The 14,425-nt window shown below is 37.5% G+C and overlaps 1 protein-coding gene across 11 annotated transcripts in view; it reads left to right on the top strand.

Annotated features, from left to right (window-relative positions):
* The window catches only part of Reps2 (RALBP1 associated Eps domain containing 2), a 294,750-nt gene that overhangs the window by 176,583 nt on the left and 103,742 nt on the right, over positions 1-14,425 (top strand). The gene's annotated exons all lie outside the window — the stretch shown is intronic.

The following is a 14,425-nucleotide window of genomic DNA, read 5'->3' on the forward strand; positions in this document are numbered from 1 at the left end:
GTTGGAATAAATATCCATAAAACTTCTGCATTTCAAATTTGTGTATTTTTCTTTTATTATTGATTTGTAAGTTTTATGAATATATTCTATAATTTTATTTTCTGATCTTTCATATACAAATATTTTCTATCATTCTGTGGGTTTGTCTTTTGCACTTTTTCTTCTTTTAATTGAAAATAGATTTTTTTCCTCAAACAATACATCCAGACCATAGCTTTCCCTCTCTATTCCTACTAATCCCCAACCTCCCCTCTCCCTCAGATCTATTCTCCCTCTGTTTCCCTTCAGAAATGAGCAAGCCTCCAAGAGACAACACACATGAAAAAAAAAAAAAACAAGATTCAGTAAGACAAAGCAAAAGCCCTCATTGAGGCTTGACAAGGCAATCCAATAGGAGGAAAAGATTTCCAAGAGCACACAAAAGACTCAGAGACACCCAAGGTCTCACTTTTAGTAGTCCCACAGAAACAACAGTAGTTATATCACACAGAGAGAACCTGATGCAGATCCATGCAGGCCCTGTACGTGCTGCTTCAGCCCCTGTGAACCTAGATGAATCCTACTTAGTTGATTCAGTGGGCCATGTTCTCCTGGTGTCCTATATACCCTCTATTTATCACAGTCTTTCCTCCCACTCTTCCGTGGGGTTCCCTGAGCTGGCGGGGGGCAGGGACATGACCAGATGGAGATCTACAATTTAGACTCTCTCTCTGCATAATGTCTAACTGTTGGTCTCTGAACCTGATCCCATTCTGCTGCTGGAGGAAGCCTCTGTGATGATGACTGGGCAAGGCACCAATCTGAGTATAGCAGAATATCAGTAGAAATTATTTCATTGAATTCTTTTGCCAGTAGTGTTTGGTTCTACCATAGGTCTCTGGGGTATCTAGTCTGGTGTTCCTGGCCATCCAGTCTGGGTTGGACATGAGCTCATTGTGGTGTGGGTCTCAAGTTAAACCAGACATTGATTGGCCACTCCCAAGTTTTCAGCCACAATTGCTCCAGCACATCTTGGAGGCAAGACAGATTGTTGGTCAAAGGTTTTGTGGCTGAGTTGCTTTCCAGGTTTCGTTTTTATTAGCCATCAGTGTTCTCATCTCATATAACATGCATCTATGTTACAGTTGAGTGTCTTGGTCTTCTTGAGGGACTCCTGACAGTGGGAACAGAGGCTGTCTCCATCTCCTTTACTGGCTTTTGGCATGCTCCTCATACTGTGTTGCCTTGCCCAGTCTTCATACAAGGGAAGGTGCTTAGTATGGCTGTAACTTGATATGCCATGTTTTATTGATACACATGGAAGACCTGCCCTTTCCTGGGTAGAGGTGGAAGAGGAAGGATTGAGAGGTAGGAACAGTGGTGGGTGATGGGAGGGGGACTTGGAGAAGAGGATGAGGCTAGGATGTGAAAATAAATAGATGCATAAAAACCACACACATCTTTTGGCATGTAAAAAAGAAAAGTATGCAGTAATTAAAGTGTTCAACAGGAAAAAAGATTTTGAATAATATTCTAGTATTTCAATTCAAGGAGCCACTAAAAGAAGAAGAAAAACAACAAAAATCCAGATCTATCTGAAAGCAATAACCAAGAGCATAACCTAAACAAAACAGCCAGAGGGTTTAAAAAATGGGGAGAATCAGTTAAGAATTGTTTCGATGGAAAATTTTAAAGTTTGAGCAGGATCAACAAATCTTTATCTACATGTCTTTTGCCATTTTGATGGTATCCTTTGAATAGCAACCCTTGAAAGCGTTCATAGGGTTCAGTTTACCTGTTTTGGTCACTTGTGTTTTCAAAATTCTAAGAAATCTTTGTCTAGCTCAAGGCTACAAAAATTTACTCCTCTTCAGAAAGTTTTATGTTTGATTTTAAAATTTATGTTTGCAGTCCATTTCAAGTTAATTTTTGCATATGAGGCAGACTCCGGTTTTATTTTCTGCATGCGTTTATCCAGTTTTCTCAATATCATTTGCTGAAGACTATTAATTTTTTGATAATGTTACAGAAAGTCAATTAACCTTACAAGTATGTGTTTATTTCCAGAGTCTTAATCTATTCCATTAACCTTTATGTCTATACTCATATGAATACCACTGTGTCTTTGTAATTGTGCATTTGTAGTTCTTTTGTTTCTAAACTTATTTTATATGGTTTGCCTGCAAGTGTGCCTGTATACCATGTGAGTTCAGAAGGGGGAATTATATACACTAGAACTAGAGTGATGGACAGTTGTGAGGCACCATGTGGGTGTTGGAAATCGAACTCAGGTCCTTTAGTAGAGCAGCCAGAACTTTAGTAGCTGAGCCCTCTCCAGCTTTTTAAAAACTTTTTTTTAAGACTGATTTAATTACATTTCTCTCTTCTCTTTTCTCCCTCTAAACCATCCCATATACCCCTCCCTATTCTGCTTCTAATTCATAGCTCTTGTAGTATGTTTTGGTTTCAGGAATTACAAGATCTTCTACTTTATTCTTTTTTAGAATTTTTTCATTATTCTGATTCTCTAGCATTTCCATATGAAATTTAGAATTATCTTCTCAGTTCCTGCAAAAAAATATGATTGGTATTTTGTTAGGAACTTCATTAATTTTTAGATTAAGTTTGGTTAGTAATATTGTCTTAATAATACTGTCTTCTACTCCCCAAACACAGACTGGCTTTTTGTTTAAATTGCTTTTTAAATTTAAATTTCTTTCAATAGTGTCTTTTTTTAATTTTAATTTTTTAAAAGAAAAAAGTTATCTTGTTTCATTTTATATTCCAATCCCGGTTCCCACTCCCTCCCATCCTCCTCCATTCCACATACCCTCCCACTCCACTCCCATCCAGTCCACAGAGAGGGTAAGGTACATTGCCTTGGGGAAGGTCGAGGCCCTCCCTACTATATCTAGGCTGAGCAAGGTATCCATCCAAAGAGAATTCCAAAAAACCCAGTACAGGTAATAGGGATAAATCCTGGTGCCACTGCTAGTGGCCCTTCAGTCTGTTCCAGCTATACAACATTCTGAACACCTAGTTTGGTCCTATGCTGGTTCCTTCCCAGTCCGGCTGGAGTTGGTGAGCTCCCATTAGCTCAGGTGGACTGTTTCAGTGGGTGTCCCCATCATGGTCTTGACCTCTTTGCTCATATTCTCACTCCTCCCACTTTCAACTGGACTTTGGGAGCTCAATTCAGTGCTCTGCTGTCATCTCTGTGCTATCCTGGGAATTTCTCTAGTGCCAGGTTTCTTGCTAGCCCCATAATGGCTCCCTCAATCAAGATATCTCTTTCCTTGCTCTCTTCTCTATCCTTCCTCTATTTTGACTATCCCATTTCCATAAGTTCTTCTCCCCCTCCCCTTCTCCACCTCTCTTCCCCTTCTGCTCTCCCTATTCCCCCAACTGCCATGTTCCCAATTTTATCAGGCAACCTTGTCTGTTTCAACTTTCCAGATGGGTCTATGTATGTTTTTCTTAGGGTTCATCTTGTCACCTAGCTTCTCTAGGATCATGGACTATAGGCTTGTTATCCTTTGCTTTATAGCCAGTATCCACTTATGAGTGAGTACATACCATGTTCATCTTTCTGTGTCTGGGTATCAACCTACCTTAGGACCCAGCAATACCACTCTTGAGCATATACCCAAAAGATGCTCAATCATACTACAAGGACATTTGTTCAACTATGTTCATAGCAGCATTATTTGTAATAGCCAGAACCTGGAAACAACCTAGATGAATGAAGAAAGTGTGGCACATCTACATATTAGACTACTACTCAGTGGTAAAAATCAATGACATCTTGAAATTTGCATGCGAATGGATGAAACTGAGTGAGGTAACCCAGACCCAGAAAGATGAACATGGTATGTACTCGCTCATTAAGTCAATAGTGTCTCTTTTTTTTTTGAGACAATGTTTCTCTGGCTGTCCTGGAACTTACTCTTGTAGACCAGGCTGGCCTTGATCTCACAGATCTCTGCCTCCCGAGTGCTGGGATTAAAGGCATGTGCCACTTCCGCCAGGCTTTAGTAGTGTCTTTTATTTTATAAGTATACAGATCTTATATTGTTAAATTTATTTCTAGGAACTTTGTTCTTTTTGATTCATTCTATTCTAATAAAGTTTACAAGGAAAATTCATTTTCAAAGCCTTCAACTGATAGATAATGTATAGAAATACAGTTGACAAGTTATTCTTTTATCATGAGTTTTGTAACTCACTGAATTTTTGTCTGGACACATCTTATTATGAAGTTAACATAGTGAGGTGGGTCACGTGCTTATTATTGGCTCCTAAAAGTTTAGCTAATAATCCTTTAGCTACTGATAATTTAAAGATGAAATCCCTTTTAGTGTTTGGAAGACACCAGTAGGATCATTATTAAGTGTTATATTATTTCAGCTTAAATTTTTCTCTTGTGTATGAAATAATTGCTCTAGAACCATTTATCAAGTAATATATACTTTTATCTATGAAGTGGGCATTTGTCTTAAGTCAGGCTTCCCTATTTATATTTCTGGTTTTTTCACTTCACCACTGTCTACCACCAGATATAATAGTTATGAGTGACAAGAATTTGTGTCACCATACAGAGGACACATTTAAAGCATTTTGTGTACATTATCTCCAAATTTATAGTAACCCTGCAAGATAGGTACTGTTTCCTCCTCGTTTTACGGATATAGATACGAGTGCAAGTTTGTTTGTCAAAGGCCAATGAGCGAGTAGCAGTTAAAACTAGGATCTTAACTATATGCTCTAATGCCAGGGGCCCTGTTTTGCAGTAGCAAAGGGGGCCCTATTTCTCTTCTGTCTTCTCTACCTGCCTTCCCCATTTCATCTGCTCAATCAAATATTTCATAGGCGTGTTTGCTGAGCTCCCTGTGACGGAAGTAGTATAGGAGACATCAAGTTGTTTCTTCTTTTCCTCATTCATCTCACATTGCTTTCCCAGCCCTTCACCGAGACTCAGGCCTTTGACTGTCAGTGACCCACCTGTTTTGAAGAGCTAAGGGGTCCCTTCTAGTTTTCCAGATTGGGATTCTTGCTTTTGGAGCTGATCTTACTTATCTTAAAGGATCTGCTCTAAGAACTAACACAGCCGGAATTTATATTGACAGAGCATTAATCAAACTTTTTGAGTGTTTCAGTACTTGAGAGATTATAAAACGTGTTGGCTGCAGCCTAGTGTTCCTTTGGCATGAGATTTGAAGTCTAGAAGTTCATGTAAACAACAAGAAGTACATTTGGACATTGGCCTAGATGAAACTTTTCAGAGGTAGGAGAATAGTCCAGGTTGTTTCTGAGCTGAGCTGTGCCAGGACTCAGCATGAACATAGAGATGAAAGCAGTCTTTGCAGAGTATGGGCCAGTGCACTGTCTGTCCTTGGATTCTTTTGCCTTTTCTCATTCCCATCTATCTTTATTTAGAAGATCGTTTCTTCTCCAACAAATTCTGTGCACCTTTCTCTATTAACAAAGACAGGTTAAGGCGGTGCTGCTGCTGAGCAGGGTGCATTCTCTTTGTCTACTCTCAGGTTTTATGGAGATTCCTGGCTGGTGAATACTTTTAGGAGGGCTTGTAGGGGAGGAACAGGACCATAATCTCTGGAGAATAGTTAAGAGTGAGCACTCTTTTGAAAATGTGCATAAAAACTCATTCAGTAGTAGACAAATTCTTTCTTGGATGTACAATTTAAACATGAGCCTGTTTCTCCTCCTCCTTTTGTGTTTCTGTTTTGTTTTTCTCCTGAGACGGGATTTTCTATGTAGCTCTGACTGTCCTAGAATTCACTCTGTAGATCAGGTTGACCTCGAACTCAGAGATCCGCTTGCCTCAGCCTTCCAAGTGCTGGGATTAAATGCATGTACCACCACCACCCAGATCCATTTCTTGACCTCATCCCCCAACAAGTGCCTTGTGTTACCTTACCTCAGGCCACTGACATTTGATAGTACATTTGTGAATGTATATGTGTCTATATGAAATTGACTTCAGGGTTTATGTCTTTAAAATACTTGAGACCCAATTATGCATGTTTTCCTTATCACTTTTTCATGATAATGTTATTTCCTAAGGATATACCCATGTCTATACTGATAGTTTTGGTTTTTCTTTTATACATATATCCTATACACTGGCTACTTTATTTAAAAACTATATTATAGAAAATTTCAAATTTAGTCAACCCTTTCCATATATTATTTTGCTACAAATCCTAAGTATAAATATTATATAATCCCTATAAGACTTTGTGTATGTGAGAGAGCTTTTATTTTTATTATTATTTGTTGGTTGTTGAATTATTTAAAAATTTTTGTTTATATACAAATTAATGTGTTTCACTGACTGTTTGTCTATGCAAATCACTGTAATTTACTCATATTCACCCCCTACTACATTCTGTTGTCATTCCTCTCCTCCCTCTAGTTCCCTTCTATTCCCCTTCTAATTAATAAAATCAGCAATAGTTTATAAATATCATTTATTATTCATCCAGTATTCTGATTTCTCCCAAGTATGTCTTTTTGTAGTGACTTGTTCAAATCAAGATTCAAACTTATGACTACATGTACATTTATTCTTGTTTTTGATAATCTATCCCTTAATTGGTAGGTTTCTTCCTTATCAGTTTTCCTTTATACTTGTTGTTGTTTTTTTTTTTTTTTTTTTGGTTTTTCGAGACAGGGTTTCTCTGTGGTTTTGGAGCCTGTGCTGGAACTAGCTCTTGTAGACCAGGCTGGTCTCGAACTCACAGAGATCCACCTGCCTCTGCCTCCTGAGTGCTGGGATTAAAGGCGTGCGCCACCACCGCCCGGCTATACTTGTTTATTCATTCATTCATTCATCCATCCATACAATCATTCATTCATAAAAAGTCACTTACCTCTTGACTTCCACTTTCAGGGTTTTGGCTGTTTGCTTATTCTTCCATCTGCTTTATTTCCTATGAACTAGTAGGTATATTTAGGCTTGATTAGAATCAGATTTGTTTAACAAGAGTATTTCCTAGTGATGCTGTGTATTTCTCCTGTTCCATAGTAGGAGATTCTTGATATTTAATGCCTTTCTAATTGGGATTGTTTGCCTCATTAATTAGTTCTTATAGTATTAGCCTGATTCATGTGATGTGATAGTGATCCCCATCAAGTTTTCAAATAATAATTTTATCATCCATTGATCATTGCTGTGTACATGTAACAATATACTGGTAAATGTTTAAAACCTGTCATTTGCCAAATTTTATAGTGTAAACACTCCTGCCCTGGATGCTTTCATGCCTAATGATGTGCCACTGAACATGGGGCTATGAACAGGTGCACACAGCAGGCCCTTAGAAGCTTGCATGAGCACTTTCCAGAAAACTGCTGCTCAGCCCACTATCTCACTGGTCATTTCAAAACTATGGCATTACATTTTATTAATCTGACCTTTGTTAATTAATGTTGTTCATTTAGCCATTTTTTATTGTTGAACATTAAGCTCATGATTAAAGTTTGTGAGCCAAAGGAAACCACAGTGCCATGTAATTTTGGTATATGTAGGATCTTATAGAATTTTCTGAAAATTGTTATAACCTTTAGTGTTGGTTGTCAGGGAGAGTGTTGTATTTATTCTATCAGTATTTAATGAGTGCTTACTGCATGCTTGGCATTGTCAGAATCCAAAGAGGAATATGGATATGACTCTCACTCTTCCAGTTAATATCATGTGACATGTGATTGAGAGAAGGATACTGAATGTGGGCATTTGCAAGTGAGAATGATCAGTAAATGTGTAGGCAGAGAGAATGCAGGGCTGTTGAAGTAGATGGCAAAACATTGATACTATTTTTGAAGTCAAATCCTATTGGTTCTTGTTGATGCCTGCATTTGTTCATTTCCCATTGCTAGTTGCCCAGGAGGCTACTATAGTAGTTTCTACTCTCATCTGTTCTCCTGGATCTATAGGATTAATATTTTTTCAAGTATATCTATGAGGTTGCTTTCCTCCATACAACTTTCAAGACCTGTTATGTCAATACCTAATTCCTGTTAATACTAAAATTAAAGTCACAATAATGTACAAATTCAATGTAACCAAAGGTATGGGACACTATGAAAGCAGTGCTAAGAGGAAAGTTCATAGCACTATGCATACATAAAGAAAGTGGAGAAATCTCACGCTAGTGAATTAACAGCAAACCTGAAAGCTCTTAAACAAAGAGAAGCAGACTCACCCAAGAAGTAGATGACAGGAAATAATCAAATTGAGGGCTGATATCAATAAAATAGAAACAAAGAAACAATACAAATAATCAATGAAACATAGAGCTGGTTCTTTGAGAAAATCAACAAGATAGACAAACCCTTATCCAAACTAGTCAAAAGGCAGAGAGAGAACATCCAAATTAACAAAATCAGAAATGAAAAGGGGAAATAACAACAGACAAGAAGGAAATCCAGAGAATCATTAGGTCTTACTACAAAAATCTGTACTCCACAAAATTGTAAATGTGAAAAGAAATGGACAATTTTTGGGATAGGTACCACATACCAAAATTAAATCAATACCAAGTGAACAATTTAAATAGATCTATAGCCTGCAAGGAAATAGAAGCAGTCATCAAAAGCCTCCCAACCAAAAAAAGCCAAGGGCCAAATGGTTTCAGTGAAGAATTCTACCAGAACTTCAAAGAAGAGCTAATACCTATACTCCTCAAAGTGTTTCACATAATAGAAAGAAAAGGAACATTGCCAAATACTTTTTATGAGGCTACAGTTACCCTGATTCCAAAACCACACAAAGATTCAACCAAGAAAGAGAATTACAGACCAATCTCCCTTATGAACATTGATACAAAAGCACTCAATAAAATACTGGCAAACTGAATCTAAGAACACATCAAAAAAAATCATCTACTATGGTCATGTCAGCTTCATCCCAGAGATTCAGGGATGGTTCAGCATATGATAATCTATCAGTGTAATCCACCATATAAATAAACTGAAAGAAAAAACATATGATCATCTCATTAGATGCTGAAAAAGCATTTGATAAAATCTACTAAGCCTTCATGGTAAAAGTCTTGGAGAGATCAGGGATACAAAAAACATAACTAAACATAATAAAAGCAATATACGGCAAGCTGACAGCCAACATCAAATTAAATGGAGAGAAACTCAAAGCGCTTCCACTGAAATTAGGAACAAGACAAGGTTGTCCAGTGTCTCCATATCTATTCAACATAGTTCTTGACATTCTAGCTATGACAATAAAAGGAGATCAAGGAGATACAAATTGGAAAGGAAGAGGCCAAACTTTTACTATTTGCAGATGATATGATAGTGTACATAAGTGACCCCAAAAACTCTACAAAGGAACTCCTACAGCTGATCAATACCTTCAGCAATGTGGCAGGATAGAATATTAACTTAGAAAAATCAGTAGCACTCCTATATGCAAATGATGAAGAAGCTGAGAGGAAATCAGAGAAACATCACCTTTTACTATAGACACAAATAACATAAAATATCTTTGGGGTAACACTAATCAAAGAAGTGAAAGACATGTTCGACAAGAACCTCAAGTCTTTGAAGAAAGAAGTTGAAGAAGATACCAGAAAATGGAAAGATCCCTCATGCTCTTGGATAGGTAGGATCAACATAATAAAAATTGACAATCCTACGAAAAACAGTCTATATAAATTCAACACAATCCCCATCAAAATTCCAACACAATTCTTCACAGACCTTGAAAGAATGATACTCAACTCCATATGGATAAACAAAACAAAAAACCCCAGTATATCCAATACAATCCTGTACAATAAAGGAACAAGCTCTTTTATAGAGCTACATTAATTAAAGCAGCCCAATATTAGCATAAAAACAGACAGGTTGACCAGTGGAATTGAATTGAAGAGCTGGATATTAATCTACACACCTATGAACACCTGATTTTTGACAAAGAAGCTAAAATTATACAATGTAAAAATCGGAAACATCTTCACCAAATGATGCTGGCATAACTGATGTCAACATGTAGAAGAATGAAAATAGATCCATATCTATCACCTTGCACAAAACTCAAGTGCAACGTGAATCTAGCCACTGAACCTCATAGAAGAGAATGTGGGAAATACACTTGAGTGCATTGGCACAGGAGATAACTTCCTAAATATAACTCCAGTAACACAGACACTGAGAGAAACAATTAATAAATGGGACTTCCTGAAATTGAGAAGCTTCTGTAAAGCAAAGGTCACAGTCAATAAGACAAAAAGGCAGCCTACTGAATGGGAAGAGTTCTTTCACCAATCCCACATCTGACAGAGGCCTGATCTCCAAAACATATAAAGAACTCAAGAAATTAGACATCAAAATACCAAATAATCTAATTAAAAATGGGGTATAGATCTAAACAGGAAATTCTCAACAGAAGAATCTCAAATGGTCAAAAGACACTTAAGGGAATGTTCAACATCCTTAATCATCAGGGAAATACAAATCAAAATGATTCTGAGATATCATCTTACACCCGTCAGAATGTCTAAGATCAAAAACACCAATGATAGTTTATTCTGGAGAGGATGTGAAATAAGGGGAACATTCCTCTATTGCTGATGGGAGTACAAACTTACACAACCACTCTGGAAATGAGCATGGTGGTTTCTCAAAAAATTAGTAGTTAACTTACTTCAATACCCAGCCAATAGTTGGACATATACCCAAAGGATGCTCAATCATACTACAAGGACATTTGTTTGTTTATGTTCAATACAGCATCATTTGTAATATCCAGAACCTGGAATCAACCTACATGCCCCTCAACCAAAGAATGGCTAAAGAAAGTGTGGTACATTTACACAATGGAGTACTACTCAGTGGTAAAAAAAGACATATTGAAATTTGCATGCAAATGGATGGAACTAGGAAAAAACCATTCTGAGTGAGTTAGCCCATGCCCAGAAAGATGAACATGGTATGTACTCACTCATAAGTGGATACTAGCTGTAAAGCAAAGGATAATGAGCCTATAGTCCACAACTGCAAAGAAGCTAGGAGAACCCTAAAAGAAACATATATAGATATCCTGGGAAGGAGATATAGACAAGATCTTCTGAGAAAATTGGGACCATAAAGATGGAAGTCATAAAATAATTCCATATCAATTAAGAATTATAAATAATAAAAGGTTATTTAAGGAAAAACTTACAGATCACTGTCCTAGATAACAGTTCTCTGCATGAACAGGAACAGAGTCTAGCAGCCAGAAGTGGGAGATGGAAGCAAGAGAGCAGTCACATGCTTTACAACTGCTTTTAGAGTATCAGAGACCATGCCCAAGTGGACTGATATCTTAAAGGCTATTGGCTGAAGGAATGGAATGTGCTCCCACAGCACCTTCCATTTTTGTTTAAATAGGAGAGTTCTACCAATACAAAACTATATACACAAGAACAGATATCAAGTATAATTAGAATTACAGCCAGCATAAACAATATTAAGCAAGGAACATATGCTAAATGTTTTAATAAACATTCTATCCTATGGAATCTAAGTCTTGTATAGGAAATGGCTTGGTTAGATCATAAGAGTACAGTAACTATGACTATCTAATCTTCAACTCCATCGAAGACCTGAGAAGGGAGATAATATTACTTGAACAGGCAGGAAGTACAATCAAGCAGCTTCAAAATCAAGCAATATATGATGGAGACAATTAGCTACCTGAGCAATCACCCAAAGTCTCATTTTGCAACATTGAAGCAACCAACTTTGGCTAAGGCCTAGTGTAACTGACAGATGATTTTCAGAGGCAGGAAAATTTTCAGAACTCTCTTGCCCTGTCTTGACAAGATTTGACAGTCTTTTTTCTTGTGTCCTGCTTATTCATTTTTGGATACAATGTACTTTGTCAGTGGTTGAGTTATGGGAAGTTCCTTGCCCAAAGGCCAATGGTGCCAAGAAGAAAACAAACTCCAAGTGGTGTGTCTTTGGTGCTCAATATTCTATAGGGAGTAGATTGATGCTATCAGAAACAATCATCTCTCATGTCAACAGACCCCTAAGTTATTTAAATGCCACATTCTACAGATCCTTGAAGTGATTGAAGATTACCTATCTAGACAGAATACAATCTTTATGTATCTAAAGAACCTAATTGATCTGACTATATGTACAAAAACATGAACAACTATTGACCTATAATATTTAATACCTGTATAACTTAAAGGCTAAAACTTCATGCCAAAATATTAAATAATCTGTAAACAAATGTGCAACAAATGAGGACAATGATCTAAAAATGTAAACAAACTAAGTATCTTGCTTAGAGGTAGGAGTGATACATAATGCAATATAAAAATATATCCTAAACGTTGTATCAATATACAAAATGTCCTAAACAGAGGTAGAAACATGCATATATACAATATGACAGAATAACTTTGCATAAGTGTACAAATAATGTAAACAAAAATAACAAATATAATTTGAACCTGGATCAATATACAAAAACTATACCAATGTAAATTGTCCATAAATAATAGCTCACAAGTATCCAATATTATTATCCCTTTTTCTTTTTTTATTACTTTAACGAATACCAATCCAAATTCCCACCCCTCCCCTTCTCCCAGTCCCTCCACACACCCTCCCACCCCACCCTCTCTAAGCCTAAGAGAGGATAAGGTACTTTTCCCTGTGGAAAGTCCAAGGCCCTCCCCACTACATCTAGGCTGAGCAAGGCATACATTCAAGGAAAATAGGATCCCCAAAAGCCAGTACATGTAGTAGAGACAAATCCCAGTGCCATTGTCAGTGGCCCCTCAGTCAGCCCCAACTGTCAGCCATATTCAGAGGGACTAATTTGATCCTATGCTTGTTCATTCCCAGTCCACTTGGAGTTGGTGAGCTCCCATTAGCTCAAGAAAACTGTCTCAGTGGATGAACCCCTCATGGTCTTGACCTCTTTACTCATATTCTCACTCCTCTCATACTTCAACTGGACCTTGGGAGCTCAGTCCAGTGCTCTCATGTGGGTCTCTGCCTCTGTTTCATCTGTTGTTAGACGAAGGTTCTATGGTGATATTTAAGATAATCATCAGTCTGACAACAGGGCAAAGCCAATTCAGGCACCCTCTCCTCTATTGCCTAGGGTCTTAGCTCGGGTCATCCTTGTGAATTCCTGAGAGTTTTTCTAGAGACAGGTTTCTTGTGAATCTCATAATGGCTCCATTAATCAAGATATCTCTTTTCTTACTCTCATATCTGTCCTTCCTCCATCTCGACTATGCCATTCCCTCAAGTTCTCCTCAGACCTTCCCTTATTCCCTCTTCTTCCCCTTCTCCCTTTCCTTCTACCCCCTGCTCCCAATTTTGTCAAGTGATCTTGCCTGTTTCCAATTTCCAGGTGGGTCTATATATGTTTTTCTTTGGATTCACCTTATTACTTATCTTCTCTATGATCATGAACTATAGGCTCAGTGTCCTTTGTTTATGGATAGAATCCACTAATGAGTGAGTACATACAATATTCATCTTTTTGGACCTGGGTTACCTCACTCAGGATAGTGTTTTCTAATTCCATTCATTTGTATGCAAAATTCAAGATGTCATTGTTTTATACCACTGAGTAGTACTCTAATGTGTAAATGTGCCACACTTTCTTTAGCCCTCTTCAGTTGAGGGGCATCTAGGTTGTTTCCAGGTTCTGAGCATTACAAATAATGCTGCTATGAACATAGTTGAACAAATACTTTTGCAGTATGGATTGAGCATCTTTTGGGTGTATGCCCAAGAGTGGTATTGCTGGATCCTGAGGTAGGTTGATTCCCAATTTTCTGAGAAACCGCCATACTGATTTCTAAAGTGGTTGTATAAGTTTGCATTCCCACCAGCAATAGGTGGATGTTCCACTTACTCCACATCCTCTCGAATATAAGCTGTCCTTAGTGTTTTTGATCTTAGCCATTCTGACAGATGTAAGATGGTATCTCAGAGTTGTTTTGATTTGTGTGGCGGAGCAAATGAATGTAGACAGATTATATAGATATATACAGCTTTAATAAGGAAATAGACTTACAGGACCACAGGTTCCCGCGGCGGAGCAAAAGACAAAAAAGGGCTGCTGGGCTCACGCCCGGCAGATTTATCCGTAAACATTAGCCCGAGGCGAACACGCCCCCAATGGGTGGGGCTATGTCCCTACATCTCCCCCTTTTGTCTAAATAAGATAGAACCAAACCAAATACAACTATATACAATAATAACAAATAATAAATATAACAAACAATATTGAGAACAAAACTTTTGCTAAACATTCTATCTCAAGGAGTCTAAATAACATAGAGAGTAACTACAATTATATAATCTTCAACTCCGTCAAAGATCTGAGAAGGGAATAAAGATTACTTAACAATCGAGAGATATCCAAAATGTGCAACAATTGACAGAG

The sequence above is a fragment of the Chionomys nivalis genome, chromosome X (genome assembly GCF_950005125.1).
Source record: "Chionomys nivalis chromosome X, mChiNiv1.1, whole genome shotgun sequence".
NCBI lineage: Eukaryota > Metazoa > Chordata > Mammalia > Rodentia > Cricetidae > Chionomys > Chionomys nivalis.